This window comes from Numida meleagris, chromosome 1, assembly GCF_002078875.1.
Source record: "Numida meleagris isolate 19003 breed g44 Domestic line chromosome 1, NumMel1.0, whole genome shotgun sequence".
NCBI classification, from domain to species: domain Eukaryota; kingdom Metazoa; phylum Chordata; class Aves; order Galliformes; family Numididae; genus Numida; species Numida meleagris.
In genome coordinates this window covers 100,911,981-100,935,365 of record NC_034409.1, presented here as the reverse complement: position 1 = coordinate 100,935,365, position 23,385 = coordinate 100,911,981, and the positions used below count along the sequence as shown (strand labels likewise).

The 23,385-nt window shown below is 39.1% G+C and overlaps 1 long non-coding RNA gene across 1 annotated transcript in view; it reads right to left on the bottom strand.

Annotated features, from left to right (window-relative positions):
* LOC110402091 overlaps positions 5,640-23,385 on the bottom strand; it is a 32,244-nt gene continuing 14,498 nt past the window's right edge. The window contains exon 2 of the long non-coding RNA XR_002440893.1: positions 5,640-5,906. This is a non-coding gene — a long non-coding RNA (uncharacterized LOC110402091). The remainder of the gene's footprint in view (positions 5,907-23,385) is intronic.

The following is a 23,385-nucleotide window of genomic DNA, read 5'->3' as shown; positions in this document are numbered from 1 at the left end:
CATCTTCTCCCATACACCTTTCTTCTTCTAGACTGTGTTGCCCATTTTTCTTTCTGTCTGATACAGCTATAAACTTTCAAGGTATGGTTAGCATGATTGTGTAGGTGATTGGTGTAGTACTCTGCTCATGTAGCATGGAAAGGATAACCAAAGGGAAAAAAAAGCAACAGTTAAAAACAGATTTTGCCACAATGTCCTTTTTAAAGTGTCTTTAAGACTCTAAAGTAAATATGCGTGGAAGGCAAGCATGGCCAAAAGAACAATTTCTTCTTGTCCAGCTCTAAAGTTAAAAGCCAGACAGAAGGGGAAAATATTCACTTTAAACAGAATTTCACATGGGGGATGCATCCTTGCCTATATCTTTCTGTAGTCAGCCACATATAAGATGTTTCTGTATGTCAGACATATATAAGCATCACAAGGGCATAACTGATCCAATAGTTAATAAAGCAAATAAAAATCAAATGACTGAAATTACTCCCACTTGTGCCTGATGCTCCAGCTCAGAGGATAGGATTCCCATTTTGGCTGGCCCTGTGTGGCAAAGAACCAGGGCCCCAGTGACATGAGCTGGTATCTGTAATTCTACTGACCTGGTGGCCATGGATAACTTCCTAGAGATGCTCTGCCCACTGACACAAACACCTCCCTTGGTCAGGGCTGTTAATTTCAGTGGAGGATCACTGCCTCCCTTTTCAGTTGTGTGTGGATAAGAGACGTTGACTGAGATTTGCCTTTTGCAAACAATGACATTTAAATAACCTGCACAAAATGCCATACAGAATCTGGGAAATCTGACCACCATAAGGCTGAGACACAACAAGTGAACAAAATGAAGTAGTAGGGACAGAGGAGAAGATAAGATGGAAATAATAATGTTAATCAGCAAAAATAGTCATGAGCAGAAAGTGACTCCTCTCACTTTGGCCAGGAGAAGATCTCCTTTAAGTCATGCTTTCATACTACAGTAGGACCAGCTCAGGCCTGCCATGCTCCAAGATTAGAGATATTCAGTTCCAAGCTGTTAAGGAGAATCTTTTCAGGGATTTTAATATTTTAGCTCCTGTGTTTCTTGGATAGTTATTAAAATGTCTGTGACAGAGTTAATGAGAAAAGGTGGTTATCAACCTTTATGTTTGGTGCAAAATGCTGATTTTTCCATCCACAACTCTTAATTCTGCACAGTGCAGTGATTGGCACAGTTTACTTTGTAAAGATATTACCCTCCAGTGACAGGGAGAGATTAGTCAATGGTAATAGTCCGGAACCTTCTAGGATGAACAGTAGGATTAAAATAAAACATTCTGAGAGATGTATAACCCAATCCTTAAAAAATAGATATGATCTTTAATTATTTTCTCAGACTCATCGGTAATGTCGTGAAGGTCAGTGATGTAAAAGAAAGAAAATTATATTTCTAAATAACATAGTATTTTGAAAAAAGATATTGGTACTCAAACACCATTGCATTACAAGTTTTGTGATAGAGCTCAAGCCAAACTAGAACTCGCTTACAAAGTTGACAAAGAGAGAAGACAAAAAGTGAAGAAATTTAGTCAACTTCACAACTTTCTTCAGACAGAAACACCTTAGGATACTTTCAGTTGTTTAATTCGAAAAGAAGGCATGTGAGAAAAGTTTAAAAGCAAAAGTAATCTTAGCACTGCCTGCCTGCCTGACACTCAGATTAATTTCAGTAAACATAGCGAGCCTGTGGGAGAAGAGCTGAAGTCAGCTATGACTAATTTGAATGTCTAGTGATAATAACTTGTCCCTAGTTAGAGGGTGTGCTTTATCCATTCTTGCCTACATGATGTTTTTACATCCACCACAACAACTGATTGCTATTATAACACTCTTATATGTCTGGAAATGCACAAGGCACCTCACACTGTTAAAACTCTAAGCTGCTGTTTCTTGCCAATTCAACTGTGAAACAAAGAGCAATCATATCAGTGATATAAAAATTATATGATGTTTTCTATAATATATTTATATGGAGGAATAAAAATCCTCATTAAAAAAAGAATTCTGATCTCTTCTTTCAAAAGACAATGAAGATTCTTAGCAGGAGGAAAGATTTACATTAATCAAACAGGGGAAAGAGATCATTTTCATAGAATCGTAGAATGGTTTGGGTTGGAAGGGACCTTTAAGGTCATCTAGTTCCAACCCCCCTGCTATAGGCAGGGACACCTCCCTCTAGACCAGGTTGCTCAAAGCCCCATCCAGCCTGGCCTTGAATGCTTCCGGGGAGGGGGCATCCACAACCTCGCTGAGCAACCTGTCCCAGTGTCTCACTACCCTCACAGTAAAGAATTTTTTTCCCAATATCTAGTCTAAATCTATGCTCTTCCAGTTTAAAGCCATTTCCCCTCATCCTGTCACTACCTGCCCTTACAAACAGTCCCTCCCCAGCTTTCCTGTAGGCCCCCTTCAGGTACATCTCCTCGGAGCCTTCTGTTCTCCAAGTTGAAGAGCCCCAGCTCTCTCAGCCTGTCCTCACAGGGGAGGTTCTCCAGCCCTCTCATCATCTTCATGGCCCTCCTCTGGACCTGCTCCAGCAGCTCCATGTCCTTGTTTTGGGGCCCCAGAACTGGGCACAGTACTCCACATGGATTCTTTAGAGAGCAGAGTAGAGGGGAAGAAAGATTTAAAGATTTAAAGATTTACTATTTTAATTTGGTTATTTCTGAAGGCCAGGACTGAGAGAAAGGAGAAAAAATAATGAAAATGGAAGTAAGAACGGAGTTCATAGCTCACAACTTGGTCAATACAGCTTTAAGATGTTTTTAATGGGGTGGCATGTTTGGATATATAATCCTTGTCTTCCTTCCTTCCATCCTATCCCCCATGCCCCTAGCACCCAATTTTTCCCTAACAGCTCTGTTGCTGTGGGCTCCTCCTTGCATAGCTAACAGCAGTGCATCCATCTGAGAGTGGTGCAGGTCTGGAGCCTTGCACAGCAGAGGGATGTAAGGAAAAGATGGGGCAGCAGGCATTTGATCAGCACTCTCATAAATAGCAAAGTTCAGAATCAAATGCAGCATGGAAAAATCTTGTGTAGATATACAGCCCCAAGCCAGCTACTGATTGATCACTTCAGTTTCCCCCCTGTGGGATACCAAACATTTCAGGACTTATTCATTGTCAAATTACTGAATGGAAAACATGGGAAAATGCTTTTCAGAAAGTGAAATGATTTTACCTGCAGTTTGACGTTTGCATCCATGAATATTCTAGCAAATGAGTTTACAAGTGGGAACAGTCATTGCAGCATTGCAATTATATGCAGTTACAGAAGATATCCATGAAAATGATGTCTGAATTCATAAATATCATAAAAAGTCCAAGAATTACATTCAGTAGAAAAGTAAAGAGACCCTGGGGATAAGCATGGAGTCTAGACTAAGTAGAGTATGCCCTGATCCTGCATTCAAGTCTCTGTGGCCACAAGTGTTCACCCAAGTGGTTTCAGTAGTGAGATCCAGTACAACTGATTGAGTTTTGAATGTAGGAGAGTCACAAGAGACTGCTCATAAACTGAGAGAAAGCTGAATAATGAACAGATTCCAGCAAATAACATGCTGTTCTTAGGAAAATGAGCCATTGCCTCCAAGCTGAGGTACCCCTGTGGCCTATGTTGCATTTTGTTGGCTCTGCAAGAAATGAAAAAGACAGAAGCAGCTGGCCATATATTTTAATTAGCTAAATTGCTCAAAATTATTTTTACAGTACATCATGAATAGCTTTTATTATTTTATAGACATCAGTATTTCTAAAACAGCGTGGGGGCTCTCTTGTTATCATGTTTTTGTAACCTTCCCCATTGTCTCCACTGTTGAAACTTCAGCAAAATTGTCACTGATTTCAGTGCAAGTCTCAGTAAGAACCTCCACATTTGGTTTTTATTGCTTAGGGTTTAATCTGCGCTCTTCTAAATGAATATGTTCATTTGCCCTTCGTGTAATTAGTCTCACATATTGAAAGTTGCAAGTAATTCTGATCTTACCATAAGTAAATGCACTGAACAATATGATTACCAAGCTGTTAAATCTGAAATACCAGAACCTGAAATTTTGTGACATATGCATGATTCATAGCCTTATCTGTACTAGAAGAAAAGACACGTTATTTTACACCAATACAATGTGCAGTGACGCTGCAGGTTTCTGGTGTTGTGACTCTGTGTAAACTGTATAATCTGGCTGCTAAGTTGCAAAAATGCAAGTAAATTTGTGCTTTATTTGATTATTTGCCATTTTATTGTTGCCTTCAGCAATGAAGAGGTGTTAGGGCTTTGTGGTTTTTTTTGGTGGAGCATAGCCAACTCATTAAGGAAACATGGTATCATGAAATTATACGACAAGCATATGACCTACTCCAGACTACCTAATTGTAAGTCTTTGTGGAATCCTGGTGCGTCCTGATGTTATCACACCTGAGCCATGTTTTCCAGTGCTACTCAAAAGTCCCATGCACAATGGAGAAAAGGCCAGCTGCTAAACAAGGGTGGTCCTCCTGCCAGCTGTACTCCGTTCCCAGAGCCTCACTTCTGCATGACTGATGTGCTGAAAGAAAGACTCACTTCTAATTCTGATTCTGCAGAAATACCACAGCTGAACAAAGAAAGCAAGCTGCATAATGTTGACTTCAACAAAATGATGATTCTGACTTTGTAAAAGTAACTGTGATTCTAGGGGGAAAATTGAGAAACATCCTACAAAAGTGACCTGTGTGCCATTAATGCCTCTGGCTTATACTCTGTCCCCATTCTTTAGTTTGTTTTGAGACACTGTAAATCCAGCCCTGCACAGATACTTGTATCTAGTCCAAGGAACAGGGAAAATTTAATTAAATTTAATTTCTTTCCAAACCCTTTACATTAGTGTTTCATTGTATTTCCCAACGCTCTTGGTCTGTCTTTGCCCATGCTAACGGTGCAGTTGAGCATCCAGTGGAGGAAGAGGCTGTGAAGCTTAAAGGGATGGACATGATCCAGTTCAAGATTAAGCAGACCATTTTATTTGCTGCTTGGCATAATTAAGATGTTATATTGTATCTTTATTATCATTCTTTCACATTATTTTGTGCAGCTTATAAAAGTTGCTAGCTCTTCCTAAAGTAGTAGCATTTTAAGGGGCAATATTTGCCTAAGAGAAGAAATGTCCTGCCAATGAGTAGCCTTTCAAAAGGCTTTGAAGTAGCCTTTCAAAGAAAAGAAAGTAAATATTTTTAAATGTTTATGCTATGTTACTTTAGTTTGCAAAGAGTAAATATACAGAAACAGTGCTGTACTGTCCTGATGTATGCCCATTAAATCCCTTCAGACCAAGATGTCCACTGTTGCTCTTGAAGCACCCCAAGCACAAGCCTCTTCCCACAGGCCCTGGGAGAAGAGGATGGTGGTTTGGGAGGTGCAGAACCCTCTTTGTGCAGCACCACACTCAGTCTTCATCAGTAGAACAGCATTTCCTTGTCTTTTTAATGCTGCCTCCTTCCTTTAAACTCCCAAACTTCTCTGATATATATGAGATTTAATAAGTTATTGCTGTACTGAAAGTCATTCTTAAACACTATGCTTACAGGGGTGTTAAAAGATATAATGTAAATAGGTCAGACATGAAAGAGGCAGACTGTATAGTTAGTTCTAGATTATTATGTTACAAATAAATCCAAGTTTGAACCTAGGCTATGCAGGCCCATGAACTTTTCTCCCAAGGAATTAGTTGCAGATCACTTCCCTTTGACTGCACACAGAGGCACATTTTATGGGGACAAGCCAGGATGAATCTGGTGCTCTTTTTCTTTGATGGCTGGGTTCTACACTCTTCACTCATCCCAGTAGTTCCAAATGATGGATCAGGGCTTTAAACATTTTCTTCTGTTGAAGGTTCACTGGGCACCTAAAAGACACATTAAATGACTAATGGATGCCCTTCTCTTCACGTCTTAAGGGTAGCAGTGCATAATGTAATAATAAGGGCCTCTTCGAGTGTGTCTTATTAGCATGGGCTTGTAATATTAAGTATACTGTTAACTTTGATGGACTTGCACCATTAACGTTTAGTAGAATATTATCAGCACTTTGTCAGATCATATAAAGAAGGGTAACAGAGTCTTTTTACACCCAGGTCTACATTTTTAACTAATGAATTCCCATGTTTTTGTGACACCCAGTGACTATGTAAGCCCAGCGTCAGTGAGTAGTGAACACAATCTGCAGCTATGAACAGCAAGAGAATGGCATTTTTGTTGGATACTTTGTTTCTTTCACTTCATAAACCATTCAGTTTGGCCGACTTGGATTTGCACTCACAAACAAAAGAGAAGGTAGAAGACATTATCTGTCATGGTAGTAGGCAATTAATTTGGGTTAAATTCGGGGACTAGGGAAGGTAAGCCTTAGTTTTCTTCCTTTTCATGGATTTTAACATCTTTATTGCAGGGTTCAAGGCAAGCAAAGGGATATCAGTAGTATTTTATTTTCTTACAGTAAATTTTAACAAGAAGGTCCTGAAAAAGTGCCAAAGAGTAACATGTTTCTTCAGAAATATCCTGTAAGTACTTCTGAAAGCTGAAAAGACCCACCTGGCAGCTGGAGTTATGAGAAGGCTAGGAGGATGATTAGCTTATTTGTAAAATGAGGCACAAAACAATTTCACCTTTTAACTTTCCTTCCATTTCTTTTTCTTTCAGTGAAGAATAATGAAGAAAATATGGGATTAATAATGTTTTTATCTTGTTGCTCTTGGAACCAGATAGAAGAGAATGAACACTGAAAGTACATACATTTTCTATGCTTTGCTACATTTGCTCCCTGGATTTCAAGCAGAATTTAGTGCACACAATTTCTATTATAATTAATGTTACAGGAATAAATGCAGCCGTGACAAGCAATGAGAAGGCCTGTGCTGTATTGCCACTCCTTCCCAGGTCCATGCTTAGCATCAGCTACTCCTTCTCTCTCTTCATTCAGATCTTTTTGTGCCTTAATTCATGTGACTGGGACGGTAGAAACTGAAAAACAAATGGCACATAATAGTGCTGTGTTTATTTTATTTTTAATTCTTACCTTTTGTGAAGGTATGTTTAAGATGTTTGAATACTTCAGCTGGCAAAAAACAAGAAACATTAAATGATTTTGAATTTTAGCCTACTGCCTCTAGCCTGACTTAAGTACTGTCTACTTTCTAGGTACAACCTACATGACAAAAGATTGCAGAATTGAGTCGTGAACGCATGATACGGCCTGTTATTTCAAAGAGAAATGTATGTGGCGCAACTGTGGAGGGAGCAGGATTCTTTAGGAAGCTTTCTACCTCTATACAGGGTAGTAATAGAAAGCCATACTGATCTGTATGAATCCTAGTGCCCCATACAGATACTGAGTCCTCTCTGCTGAATACTGCACTTTCCATTTCTGGCCTCATCAGTGAATTCTTCCTCTCCTTTCTCCTCCCCAGTCCTTCCTCAGTTTTATTCCCAGGCTTCTTCTTTGCCAGTCTTTCCCTTCCCTCTGTTCTAACTTAGCTCTCCACGGGTCATTAGGGAGGTCAGAGTTGCTGGGTTGCCAGGTGGAAATTGCTGAGAGCACATGGCAAACACCTTCATGGTTTTCAAGTTGCGGTGAGGAGTTTCATGCAGCCTTTGAAGGAGCTATGCTAGAGCATAATCCACAGCAGATGGAATGAACAGGGATTAACAGCTGCCAGATGATCTGATGAGCAGTATGAACTGAAGTTTTTAAACATACACAATTTGGACAAATTTGAGTAAGATTTTACAGGGGACAACGCACAGTGAATGAATCCTTCTTACCACATTTCAATTTGTAGCTCCAAATACTAGAACTGCCACATGCAGTATTCTGTAGGAAATCTCTAGCATAAATCAGTAAACATAATTATTCTTAATCTCCATAGAAATATCTCACTTTAATTCTAAGTGATTTGGTGTAGCTGACAAGTAGACAGAACAGCATGTTTCAGCCAAGGAGGTCTTAAATATGCCAATACTATGATACAAAATAACTTTATACTTAAATATCTGCCTACCTCCAACACTTGGACTACATTATTCCAGTTTTTTGGGCTTCTTTACTTAATTACAAACTTTTTCTGCAGAGCCTTTCTGCAGGTTTTAAGTACTAAAATCCAGTCTCTAAGTGTTCCCTGGGATGAGATCCATCTTTTCAATTATCCACGGGCTAGGCACTGAATCTCAGTGGGAAGGGGGAAACCGGAGGACAGAGATTCCCTTGCAGTATGTTATGCTTCCACAGTCAGCATCTCAGTCACATGGAGTAAATGTTCGTTGAGTGCTTCCTGCATCTGCCTACTGACCCCAGTAGGTGGACAGTGGATAAGTGTAAGAATCTGAAGTGAGGTGAGACAAGTCCTGGCAGAGGAAGCTTTCTGTTAATACAGTCAGAGTTGGAATAGGCATTCTGGCTTTTCATCTAAGTTGAAATCTTTAAATCTCAGCCTTATAAATAACCAAAGTAAAATTCAAAGAAGATTTTATGGGGGGATGGGGAGAGTGGAGGAGGCAGCTTTTCTGTACCAGAAGAAGCCTGATTCCATCTTGTGTGATGATAAACCCATCTGTATCTGGCCTGATAATTTGGCAGGGGAAAAAGCAAAGAGGATATAGGGGCCTGTTTTTAACTTTTCCACTAAAGAGAATAATGTGGCTGAACCAACAGGAGATGGGTATATCTTCCTCCTGGTATACGGTCAAAGCAAGTAACCTTTCCTATGAGAGCAAGTGAGAAAGCTAGAAAAGTTTAGGATTAGTTCCTAACACAGTCACCACCTTTCCCCATCACCATGGAAAAAGTACTGGTCTGTAGGACTCCAGGGTTCAGGTGCAATAAGGATGCTAAGATGAAAAAGACCCAGTAGGTTAGCACATATTCTGGATGAGCTATAACATCCTATTTCTCAAAAGACTTTTTTTTTTTTTTTTTTTTTTTGTGTGTGTGTGTGTGTTCTGGAGTTTGATCTACTTTTTAAGCTCAAAACATTATGCAAGAACATTAACTGAGTCCAGAATATTCAATCTTTGCAGGAGGGTGTATGAATCATGTTTATTTCCAGCTAAGAGAAGCTCAGTCTCACTGTGGCCAAAGATAACCTACTCTCAAATGTAGTGTAGGGAATACCATTTTTATTCCAGGCTTCTTGGACAGGTTAGATTGAGAAAGTTTTAATATGTAATATTTTTTGAATATTTTAACGCTCCGAAGTGTTACAAGGGATATTCCTGCCTTCTAATTTTCTTCATTCATATTTCAAAGCGAGAGTGAACTCTAAGTATAATGGGTCTACTAAGGTTTGCATTTGTCCCTTAAAAAAGTTAATCCCCACATTCCCACATTTAATCCTTATATTGTAATGAATGGTGACTCAACTAACATTTAACAGAACAATTTTTTTTCTTTAGATTTATTATAATTTGAGAACAATGTGCCATCTGACACTGAGGGCCCAAGTGTGACAGGTTGATCATCTTGCTGATATTTAGTAGTAGATAGTATCTTCAAATAGTATAACACAATGATACCAACATTACTGTGATATAGTTGACTGCACTAAGCACTTCAACATTGCGAACTTGAATCAAGGGCACACAGTTTTCCCTACAGCAAGGTAAATTATCACTAACAATCTTTCCTAAAGGCTTAATCGTTTCATAGGGATCCTCTGACTTGGATCAGAAAGATCCAGTATTAGCATCCTGGTGTATATATGTTTATACATATATATTTTTTTTTAAGGCAAGAAGTTAAGATCAGAGCTTTGGGTAGACTCTATGTCATGAATTTTATGTATGTGGGTATAAAGTCAGCATAAATTATGACCTTGTTGCAGTAGTGATACTAAAGTAGAGGGATTGGCTGGAGCAGGGAAGATGAACACACTGTACTCCAGTGCCTCTGGGGGGTAGTCTCTAGTAGAATATAATATAGGGCATGCTCTGGGAGTATAATGGAGACGAAGTTCCTCATAGTTCAAACAATTTTTCTTCTGCTCCCTTGTGGAGCTCTAAGGAATATGTTGAAGAAGGGGAGGCTTTATGTGAATCCTTTATGAGAATCTCCCATGCATTCAAGCACATCATGCGAATTCTTGCTTTTTCAAGCAAAGGAACAGTCAGTAGCTAGTTAGTTCTTCTCCTGTGTGTGTGCATCATTGACTGGGTATGGGTAGGTTACATTTTATTTAGAAACTTTTAATATATGTACTAAGCCCATCATAATTTATGTATCCAAATTCTGCTTTTCTGGGACAGACTGGTTCATCTTTGTCCTGCTGTGTTGTTGCAGACCACATCTGAATGGATCCTTTTGAATTTTGAACAGCATTGTATTTTAAGCCCAATAACTAAAAACACGTTTTATCATTTATTTTACCATTTTGGAAGGAAATAACACAATTTTGAAGGCAAGTTGTGTGACTCTCCCTGAAGTTTTCAGTGGAAGAGAAGATATACAATACCCTACATTCACAACATTAATATAGTAATATTAGAGGTAGCTTTAAATAAGGTAGGCCAAATTGTGGACACAGGTAGTACAGAGGTCTGCTTGTTTTCCTTTGGTACTTTCTTGCTTAAGTATAGCTACTGTGCCCAACACTTGACATATACTGTCTGCAGCCTATTGTACAGCCACTGACTTCCTTTGACATCTGAAATCCTTGCTAGACTTCCGTAATAGAAAATCAGATACGATAATTCTGTGTTTCCTTACAGCTTTTAGAACTTATTTATAATCTATAAAATCAAGAAAAGGTGGCCATCTGTACAAGACATAAGATTTGGTAGTAAAGCAGTTAATAGGATACTTTGTTTCACAAGCTGGAAGGCTCATCAAATAATAGCAGAGCTTTTCTTTTTTTGTTGTTTTATTTTGTTCTTTTCATTTTGTTTTGTTTTTATAAGAAGACTTACTGGCAAAAGGGTGTTAAAAATAATTAATCTACAATAAATAATCTAGAATGTCCTGCATGTTCTTCCTGGAGTTCCAGAAATGAAACCAAGTGAAGTGAGTCCAGGCAAGATAACAATATAATGAATTCAAAATATATATTTTATGTCTTTCCAGATTATACCTTCATACTTGAGCAGATTAATGGGAAATACATAACTGAAAATTAATCTCAAACTATTAAAAATGGATTATGAAATCTTATACCCAGTAAACTGTAAGGTTTCACATTTTAATCCGACTTGCATTTTGGCAAAAACCTGGAATCTTTTGCAATTTGCTAGATATCAAGGGATTTGGAACATTAAGTAGACAAGTAAGCTTTTGGGCTCCTCATCTCTCTTCTTATGATCATTATTAACTCTATTATATTTTGATTTATATTCCATGAGGGAATTTGATCATCCAAATGCACAGTGATTCTCTTCATGTTTTCAACCAGTCAAGGAGCATTAATCAAAACTATTCAGAATCTCTTAACCCGCAGCAGTGTCAAGCACTATATTCATACTGAATCAGCAGACATCAGCAGGTTTCCATATGACAACACATTTATGGGTGTTTTGGAAGGACTGAGTCTTGCATGGTTCTAATTCTGTGAACTAAGCCATTCTAAGTATGGAAAAACTTGAAACAGGTTCTGAACTTTCAACCCAACACATGCACAAATAATAGAGCAGGAAATAACATAAGCTTCTCTTCTTTGTTATTGAAATTTCTTTAGCCCCGGTGCAATAGAGGTTGTTTCTGAGACACTGATTACTCTTCCTACCTCATTTGGGAAGCTGCCAATGCAAATTTACATTACTCTAATTGTGGACAGATAGCTGGAAAAGGTGATTTTTGTACCAAACACCTACCCAGACCTAATGTGGGATGATGTTCATTTAGATTGCTTTTTGCTCCAGTTTTTGAAAGAGTGCTGAGCAAACAATTCCATTTTCAATGGAGTGTTGAGAAAACAAGGTTGGAAATCACAAACCCCAGTTTCTGTTTCTAGATTTGTTATTGATTTTGCTTATAAACTCAGTCATATAATACTTGGTGCTTCTACTTCTCTGCTTACATACTTGAGATACTAAAGCATAACTCAGAAGGCAGTGTAATGTTTCAGTATACTTTTGAGATACCTGCTTATATGGTACTGAAAAAACTGTAGTCATTGTTAAGGAACATTGGCATATTTCCGCTTCATTATTAAGATGCTGTGAAGTTCCCATCCGTTCTGTTATTGTGCAAAGAGGTATCTGATCATTCTTCTGAATGTGTGAATGCAGCTTTTGATGTATTTACTATTGTGTAGTTGTCACTTCAGACTCTGAGCAATTAAAGCAAAAAGGAGGAAATGTATTTACACTATTTTCTACCTGTGATCTATAACTACTGCCCATGTGTTCAAATTCAAAGGCAAGCAAGCCTCTGGCCTCCTAGGAAGGACTTGATTTGGATCCAAGATATTAAGCTAGTTTTCAGTTTCCACCACCACGGTCCTTCAAACAGCTTATTTCATACATACTTCAATATTTTCTCCTAGTTTGTGTGTTTCTTCTATCTGTCCATACGTATCAGCGGTTCCTGGTGTCACGTACTAACTTGCTAGTAAAAAATATGTCTGAATAGAGATCATAATTATATACAGATGATAAATGGACAAGTGGGTTTACACATTTGCCCACAGTTTTTTTAATGAGATTGTTGTGAGGTTTCTTATGATTTTCCCTTTTGTTCACGAGTCAGACTATCTGTCCTTACCCCAACTGCCTGAAAGTCAGCTTGTGCCTCCACCTCTCCATTTAAATATGACAGCCACTTCCCAGGGGTAATTTAATGTCAGCTTCACATTCATAGCTGAATAGCCCTGCATGCTTGAGGTTTTTTTCTCTCTTCTCCTATACATCTTCTTCCATCCTTGGCCTTCCTTATAGTTGATGTTCTTCATGACAGCATTTTGGAGGCATAATGGAGTCTGATTTGTTCATATAACTACTGGAATCTAATTAGTGACCTCATATTTTTTTTTAAATCAGCAAGGAATCAATTCCGCATTCCCCAAACCACAATATGATAGGAAGAAAATGAGAATCTCTTACTAATAAGGGGTAGAAAATTTCCTATTTCCTTCCTGGAACCATCCCAAAAGATGAAGGGAGTGATGAAGTCTGGCAATATCTATGTATTTCCTCTCTTACAGAAAGAATCCACCATGGGGAAACGGCACCGTGCTGTGTTCTCAAAATAATAGGGCAGCATATGTGTTTGCAACATGGAAGTTCTGTTAGGCGTTTTCTTCTCCAAAGTAACACATCCCATGCCAAGTACACAATGAGTAAATAAAACAAAGCACGAGTGGCACACTCAGGCAATGTTCTCATAAGCAAATTTTCCTGTGTTGTATGATCAGCCTATACAGAGAAATGTAGTGCAGTGTAGCAAATGCTCTCTTACTTGTTACATGTTTAGGCTTTGCTTACTGGTATTCTTGACTATAACACTTGTTGCTTTTCTCACTCAGACATCTACACTTCACCATGTTTTTCATTCAGATAAAATTGCACGTCATTGTTAACTGTTAACTCTTTTACTGTATGGATGCTTGACTCTTCATTAACAGATCCATTGCCATATCAGCTTCCAGACAATACTATGCCCATGCAAAATTTTCATGTAAAACCATTACACACTTATTTGATTCATGGAAAGATTAATCTACACAGTCAATGAGATTGTTGAGTTACAGAAATGTGCCTTATGAAAACCTTTTCCTTCTCTTCAAAGATCTACAAACATGGAGGGAATGGAGAAGTTATTCCAGAGGTTAGCTCTTTTAAAGATTGATATTCTAATAAGAGGCCACTGTCTAAATAATCATAATTGTTCTGTGGGAGATTTTCTCTTCTTAATGAGCCTCTGCCTTACTGTCAAAGACTTTCATTGAGGAATAAACTTTATTTTTGGTCTTGACTGAGTAAAATGTAATTCCTATATGCAGCAGCGACTACACATTCCACTCTGCCATCACCTTCTGTGGATGAACACACACATCTCAAAGTACAAAACTGTATTTACATGCTTCATAGTTGAAAAATGAGATTTCTCCAAACGCACAGTATTTGCATGATCTATCCTGAATCAGCACACTTACTAAGAGATTGAAAAACAATGAGGTTGGAATTTCCCTAGATAATCTGAATTAAGGTTTATAGAGACTGCTTCTTTTTTCCTTATTTATAGTTTCAGCAATTTGGTGGTGATGAAACACCACTAAAGGACAAAGCTTGGACTGGACACAGTCCTGTGGGTGGGCCCAGGTGGATATGGCCGTGTCTGAGCAGGGCAGGGCTGTGAGGAGAAAGAGACCAGCCCTGCTTTTGCCTTGCTGGGGCTGTAGCTGATGTGGGGTCTTGGGCTTCATGGCAGTCTGAGCAGGGACAACCAGGACCATCAGTGTCCTTGGGGCCCAGGCATAAATTGTCTGGGTAACCACTGACACAACCTCTCCTGAATTTGAGTTAGAGTGGTTTAAAATGATAGAATTGTGACTGGGATGGCTAATGGCTTCTACCTGCAACAGGTAAGACTTTGAGTCATTAGGTAAACTAGTCCAAAAGACTGCTATTGCAAACTAGTATTAAATTAACAGCCATGATCCTGGCAATTCCAGTTGCTTCAAAACTTTCATCAGAGGCAGCAATCTCTTTGTAATCATTGCAGTATGACTCAGGTTTTTTGCATTTCATGTCGTGTGGAATCATTTCAAAGAGATTTTACTCCCACTAAAAATAGAATTATGGGGCTTTTTCAGTGTTGTTATTATCACGATTCCCTTTTGACACATGCTGATACTCTATTTGATATGACAACAGCTTTGTGATAAAAGAACTTAATATTAGCCCTAAAATTACATTTCTGTAGAAGCATATTACACAGCTCAGAGACCACACGAAACCCAGCGTGGGCAGACCTCTCAGCTGGAGGAAATTGTCATAGTTCCTCCAACTAGCGATTTGCTCAAACAAAAACTCAATTGCAAGTTTTAGAAAAGATGGAAAACGAGATCTATCATCTTTCTTCATCTGTAGAAACAGACCAAAGACCTCTTCATCTCTGCTGATGCTAACTTATGGTCTTTTATGAATATGCTGTGTATCCATACTGTTATTAAAGAAGGGTGTGGAAAGGTTTTCAGACTTACGTGGAGCCACATGTTACAAATGTGGTATTTTGTAACGGTTTTTCCTAATGCCGTTGTTACCGCAGCTGGAGCTCTCTCCACTTAGCACTCTGCCAATAAGCAAGGCAATATTTGCATCCTACATGTGTGGCTGGGAAGCCAAGGTACAGGAAGACTCAGTGAGGCACCTAAAACCTCCAGATCCAAGGAAAAACAGGTAGAAAGTCCAAATATCCTGCATCTACAACCAGTGTTTCAGCTACCCAAACACAAGTAAATGCTGTAACAATGGTGACTGCATTTTCATCTTCTCAACCTTCTTTTCTCACAGCTATGGGAGAATCAAGGGAACAAATTCATTGGGATGGTTTCTAAATTATGCCAGGGTGCTGAGCAGCTGTAATGAAGCAAAACCAGAAACTTTGTGTTCTGATAGACTGATTTAGATTGATAGGAGGATTTGTGCTTTGCTGTCTTGCACTGTCAGCATGAGGGAAAGTTTTCATGTATTGTAGTCTGTGACCCATAAAATACAAAATGCTAATGCATTAGGAAAGAGTAACAGAATGCTTTCGGAATTGAACTGATTGTTAAAAGTAATTTTGAAATAAGCATTGTTCCATTTTTGTGATTAACAGAAGTAAGGGGAGACAAGAGTTGAAAAAGGAACATCAGAAAACCATCTCCAATCTTTCTGAGCTCTGTGAATTAGTTGGAAGAACTAAAACTGTATTTAGCCATGTGTGTTCTCACTGCTTTCAAGCCAGGCAAATAAAATATTCTGAAGATCAGATATCAGCATTATTCTATTACTGCTTTGTCGCTGTCAGTAAGCTTTCTGCATTACTCAGTGGTTGCTCAAAAAAAGTCTTCCTTGGATCTTGGAATAAGGAGCGCAGAACTTCCCTTGCCACAGGGACTTGACTCGGCTGCTTGTTGGATTCAGCATTCTCCTTCCTCCTCAGCATCGAAGACTGCAAAACTGGGTCCAAACAATGAGATCAGCTATACCTGTTTATGAGAATCCTGCAATGAAAGCAATCCTGTTTACTCGGTAAGACTATTTACAAGAGAAGATTGCTGAAGAACGGGACCCTGTTGTGGCAGATGCATCTCTCAACATCCTCCTAAGTTGTTTACTCAGTGAACAATCTGCTGTGTTCTACCAAAATGACAGCTCGCTTAGAAAATAAAGAGTTTGGATTGCCAAAGAAAATAATGGGAATGGAAAAAAGCAGTGGGAGAGATAAGGAGGAAATTCATGGTGAGAAGAGCAAACATTTAAAGCTGTAAAATGCAGTGCATAGCTTTGGGAAAATATAAGATTTGTACTGCATTTGTGTCTGCCTGCCAGCACATTAGAAACTGATTTTATCATTATATTTCTGTTCCTAATGGTTGTTTCTGCCACGGAGAGTGCTTTTCTACTGTCTTCTGAAACCATTTTGATGCTGTAAAAGAAATCAAACAGCATTAGGAAATTCACACTCCTATTGGTTTTTAAAGCATATGCTATATAGGCTTCAGTAGATGATTTCAGAAGTGTTCCTCAGTTATTTAAACTGGAGGGAGAAGGAGGAGGCAGGGGACAGAAAAGATCAGAGGGAAACATGATGGTTTCCTGTGAACTGATCCACTGAAAAAGAAAAGCTGTCCTGCCTGTGATAGTACTAGTGTCTTCTACTGGTTTGGCAGTTAATGGGCATCATCTACTTTCAATAAAATAGTGAAATACCATGTGCCTTCATACACTTCAATTATTTAGAATAATAGAATCATAGAATGGCCTGGGTTGAAAAGGACTTCAAAGATCATCTACTCTCAACCCCCCCCTGCTGAGTGCAGGGTCACCAACCACTAGACCAGGCTGCCCAGAGCCACGTCCAGAACTGAACACTGATCCTTTTTCTTGCATTGAGTGTGATCTTAATCCATGAATTCCCTCTGATTTCAAGTAAATTTTTCAGGAATACAGCATAATTGCGACTGAAGATAGCAGAACCGGGATTTTACTTTTTGAAAAGCAAAACAAAAATGTTTCGTATCTTCCAAATGACTACCCAGTGCTTGGGAGCTTAATATAGGTATATATCACAAAATGAAACTGGATTATATACAAACACAAAGATCTCAATAGGAATGTTGTCCCATACCAGAAAAATGTGATACATCCACTATGTCTCTTTGAACTTGCAACATAATACATAAGCTTGCTCAGGCCTGTTTCTTAAAGTACTTTTTAAGACACTAAAGTAAATCAGAACATATGGAGATAATGTACTTAGGCTCATGCAATTTGCTTAAGTGCCTACTATTCTGCATTTTGGTCAAGAAATAAGAATGATTCAGAATCAAGTAGCCTAAGTGATGATGTAACTCGAAATACGTATGACTGTAAGAAAGGACCACACATGGTGCTGCTGGTTCTCTCTGAAGACGTCTACATCAACAACCTTGGTTTTGTGCTATTGAGCATTTGAAGTGTGACCTGCAGGGGTCTATAATATCACTGCGAGCAAAGTTTGCAGTGGATGCAATGTCTAGGACAGCAGCCAAAACTGAAAATGACAAGGTCACTGATTTGGAGGTGCCTGGGTAAGTGGGAGGCAAGCTAGCAGACAACACTTCTCCCAGTACCGTGAAATTCAGTCACACATCTGGCAGTCAAGCTGGAGGTCACAGCACAGTGAGAGCAGACTAGCTAGAAGGTTTAAGATGGTAGCAAATGATCAGTTGAATGTGAAGTCATGTGACTAACGTAGCCAATGTCATCTTTGACTATCAGGGGTAGAGAAGAGTAGGAGACGTAGTTCGTTTTCACTTTTTTATTTTTATTTTTTTTTTTTTTGCGTTAATGCCAACTTTGGATGCCAATGGTGTCTGCCACATTAGGTGATTTGGTGATTTCCCAGCACTGCAGCAGCACCAGGTCTGAGCTGGCTGGAGGCTGGGGCAAGAGCAAGGAGTGACTGCTGCTGGGGACACCAATGTCTCCAAGGATAGAACTAGCAATCACTGATGGCACTTGGGGGTGGATATTTGCTGCTGTGGGGCATTGGCAATGGTCAGCAATAGTGTCAATTTTCCTTCTAAATGGTCTGATTTGCTGAAATAGGGAATTTTGCAGAAGAACCTGATTCAGGATCAGATTTAAAGCAAAGCTGATTTAGGTCTAAGGAGTACGAGAAATAAAGCTGGGCTTCAGGCAATCCACAGTTTCTCTACAGTGCTATCTGATACTGACTTCTCACATCAACCTGTCTGGCAGTTCTGGTTTCTTGCTCACAAAATGAAATTTGTCTGCTAGCATGCACTTACTTTTAAAATGCACTGGTATTATCTGAGCTTTTGCAGTGTAACTGCGGACATGGCCATACACCTTCCATGCAGCGATAATAAGCACAAACTCTTGTTTCCATAACTTCTGTGAGCCATCAACAGCAAAAAAAAAAAAAAAAAAAAGAATGACTTATACCGCGCAACAGCCCCTTTGCCCCAAATTGAGTTCTCTGCCTGCAATGTTTGGACAACAAATGCCACTAGTAACCTTTCCATCTAAATGCATGACAAGAAGATCTGCTTCTGTTGGCAACTTTTTTCTGCAAGGGAAAATGAAATCTCAAAACTCTTGTCAGTAAAAATCCCTCAAATAGAAAGGTCTCTCCTATCACTTATTCCATATGGATCATTGTAATTAGTCTCACTTATAAATGCCAACAGTTTGTGGCTGGCTCTGATTGTTTATCAGATCATCTTATAACTCTGTTTCAGGAGAATTCTGCAAATTAAGACATAAGAAGCCTCAGAAATTAAATAAAAAAGGAAATAAAAATACAAGGTATGTCCATTTCATGAGAGAAGCTGATTTATGATGACCTGTGTGGGCTGCAGAAATCTGAATCTGATGTTTTAAGTTTCTTAATGGCTACATCAGAATAGCATCAAGTGCAAACACAAGCTGTATGTTTGTTGACAAGTTATGGTTACCTTAACAACACTTCAGCCACAAAGACACAGTCATGGATGCAGAAACATTCCTTCATTCTTCTTGTCTCATATCTCACCACCAAATGTGTCCACAGAGAACATAACTATAATATTAGGGTCCAACATACCTGAATGCAGTACTGTGTTGAGAGGTCTAACCACTCCCGTCTCCTACAAGGATTTATTTCCAGCCTTTCTGTGCTTTTTCCATCCTATTGTTGCAGCCAACAATGGGATCCCATGCTGATGGCGTGAGGCACACCACTGAGGCCATCTGGCTCACAATAATTGTTATGAAGGCAAGGGGCAGCAACGTGTGTGCCAGCTGCATTGTCTGTGGGCACATGTGACCTACTAATTTATCCATAAAATTAGAGAGCAGGGTTTCCGTTACATGAGGTGTTCTTCAGTGTCAGGAATAAAGGATTACACTTTCAGTCTTAACAGATAGGATGAACGAAATGTTGAAAGCTGGAGAGTGAGAAGAGACTTGTTTGTGGTGGGCCCAGGCAGCCTGGTACCAGCATCCTCACTGTCTTTGGGCATCTTAACTCACTGGGTGTAAGGTCCTTGAAAACTGTTTGAATACATGGGTCCTAAGAAGCTTGTGAGGAAGCCAGAAACTGAGACTGCATCCTCCATTTTCCAGCCTGTTCCCTACTCAAAAGGCCAGTGATTCCAGGGAGCAGAAGTTGTATGTCCTCTCAAAGCATGTTTTTACTAACAGCCCCTTTGATGTGTTCTGCCCTTAGCAGTGCTGTGGCTCTGTCTGGCCTCTCTTAACGGTACACAAGAAATGATTGCTACTCCTGAAATCTGTTTCTAAGTCTTCTTGATGCATCCATTGTAGATGTAGGACTGGGCCACATGTTGAAGGGAAAGCTGAGGTTTGCTTACTTCAATTAATCTCACCAAAAAAAAAAGTTACAGGGACAGTTATATGGCTTTTATCAGTAGATATTTCTCCCGTATTTCCACATCAAAAATAGCAGAGAAGATGGAAGTATACAAGTGAAAAAGGAAATCTTGTGAATGCTGGAAACTCTACTGAATATCAGATGAAATATCAAAGAGTTTGCAAGGTAATGCCTTCTATGTTTTTATACACTTTTATTTAAATTCTACCTAACTTGTACTTTAGTTTATGTCTCCTTGAGGAAAAAAAGACCATTAAGTAAGCTCAGCATGAGAGGACTATCTTTTCACATCTGAATTGAGTTAATTAATGTGAAGTGAGAACGCACATTATTTCTACTGACAGCATATCCTGGAATATATAAAACGAGAAATAAAGGATGTTTCCTTTGGAGACAGTCTAGTGGCTGTTTATTTCAAATTCTTGAGTAAAATGCTAAGAGTGTAGAAATTTTAACAGAACCTTGATGATTTATACAGAATATGAGGTGCTGAAATTAAATCGGTGCTAGAAAAGCAAAACAAAAGTTACTTTTAAACAATTGTATTGAAGCTGTTATTTCCTTGTGATACCTCTTTTTCTTGTCTCTTGTGCAGCCATGGTTTCTTTATTTCTGTAGGAAAAAGAATCACCCACTTCAGGCGAGATCTGAATTCCTAATGATAGATAAGATGGAAGGAAAAGATGAAGTGGCCTTAATGCATAACTTTGCTCCAGACTTGAAGAGCATCTCAAATGCAAGTAAAGAATGATACAGAATGGCACAAGAATCTTTCCTGTAACTTTAAGTCAGTGTCCCTTTTTTCACTCAACAGTTCTCAAGTGTGAAACCTTAGGTTTTTCAAAACATTTCATTGTTCATACAGCATTGCTTTTGGTGATAATGTCAAAACAACAACATGTTTACTTATGTCATGTTGAGTAAAGGAAATGTTCCAGATCAAGTTTCTGTGAGCTTGGTGACTACTAAGCTATCAATGAATCAATTAGAAAGATATTTTCATACCATATGTGACAAATTACTACAGATACTACAAGGAGAAGAAGTGTGGGGGACCTGCCATTTTGTGATTCACACTGTTTCCAGTCTTCCTCCTGCTTTGTATGCATCCTACTGCAAGTAGCTGCTATTGTGTTGTTACTGATGCATTTTTCACACAGGCTGTAATCCTAGTCTTTACTTGCAGCAGTGAATACTGTATTTCTATATTTTCTGCATTGTTTCAGAGATCAGGAAACTTTGCAGATTTACATGCCTTGTTCTGTTACATCAAGCATGCATATTCACTAGGAAAAAAAAGTCTACAAAAAAGAAGAGACTGTCTCGTAACTCTCATGCAGATAAAAGGAGCTGAATTCTTCTACATTAATTACACCAGTATTCAAGGATCAGAAGTCTCCATGGCAACCTTATTGTCATATGGCACACATAAAGCTCCAAGTATCCTATGAAAATACTACTTACCTTTTTAAAATACTGAAGGACAAGAGAAAAGATATCTTAAGGTGTGCTTCAATAAACTTCAAGATAAAGCTGTGTCCATAAATAACAAGACAAATCTGAAGCCTTTAGATCAGTTTTTACATGCAAAAAACTTTTATTCATGACAATACTGTATAAGATCTGCATGAAGACTCTGAATTCAGCCATGTCCTTACATGAGGAGCTTCCTCAGTCTTCTTAATTGCATCTCACATGATCTTAGTAAAGGGAGAATAGCTACAGTAGGACTCTACACTATAAAGAAGCCAAGGATAGCTGTGCTGGAAGAGAACTCACCAAAGATGAGTAAGAGCAGAAAAAAAAACAAGCAAACCAACCAAACAAAAAAACATGGCCACTTCTTTTCCCTAACTGCTTTTAGCAGCATCATTTCTGTTATTTCCTCTTTGCACGCTGGCAGATGAAGACCTGTAGGCCTGATGTCAGTGTGGGGACAAGTGACAGAGGTTGTGCTAAAGAATCAAATCCATAAATGCACAGTCAGATATGACACTGGGGAAGATCACATTATTTTTATGCAAAGAGAAGTCATGAGTCCATTGATGTGAATTGAGGGGACTGAGCACACAGGCAAGCATGATAGGCCCATGGTCTATCTCCTTTTCAGAAGGATATCAGCAAGATTTCCTCCTTGTCCCCAAGCAGAAAGCTCCTCAACAGACTCAGCTGCTAATACCTAAAAGTCAAAACTCCTCTCATGGATTTGTAACTTATTAACAAGTGTGAAACAATAGGTAGGAATAAACGACATTTTTGCAGAGAGGGGTTGCAGAAGTTGGTGCTAGGAACTATGCCAACAAACATAACCCTAAATGATCTAAAAAATGAGTAGATAGTACAGCAACAATTTGCAGAAGATACTAACTTACTTGTGGCACAGGTCAAAAGAAAAGAAGAAATCAACTACGACAGCCTGCAGAAGGTTATTAGAAGAATGATGAGTGAATAAAATAGCATAAGAATTTCACTGTTTGTGAGGTGATTCACAAGAAGAAAAACATCCCTCACTTGCATACAAAATGAGGGGCTCTGAACTAGAAATTACTGATCAGAAAACAGATCTTGGAATTATAATAAATAGTTCTGTGAGAATACCAGCTCAAAGCTTGGCAGTGGTCAAAAAGACAAATAGAAGAGAGAACAAAAGAACAAATGTCATCAGGCTGATGTATCATATAATCATATAATAGAATCACAGAATTGCTCAGGTTGGAAAAGACCTTCAAGATCATCAAGTCCACCCACAACCTAACCATACTACCCTAACTCCAACAACCCACTGCTAAATCATGTCCCTGAGCAGCACACCCAAACAGTTTTTAAACACATTTAGGGATGGTGACTCAACCATCTCCTTGGGGAGCCTGTTCCAGTGCTTAACAACCCTTTCTGTAACCAAGTTTTTCCTGATATCCAACCTAAACCTCCCCTGGCGCAACTTGAGGCCATTTCCCCTTGTCCTGTCACCCACCACCAGTGAGAAGAGATCAGCCCCTCTCTCACTGCAATCACCTTTCAGGGATTTGAAGAGAGCAATGAGGTCTCCCCTCAGCCTCCTCTTCCCCAGACTAAACAGCCCCACTTCCTTTAGTCTCTCCTCGTAGGGCATATTCTCCAAGCCCTTCACAAGCCTTGTTGCCCTTCTTTGGACCTGCTCCAGCACCTCAATGTCCTTTCTGTACTTAGGTGCCCTGTCAACGGTTTACGGGCGTTCAGCCTGGTTCCGTGACGAATGGGAGGGGGGACCCACGGGCCCACGCCCCGGAAAAAGGGAAAAGGGGAAAAGGGTAAGGAGATGGCCCTGAGAGCAAAGA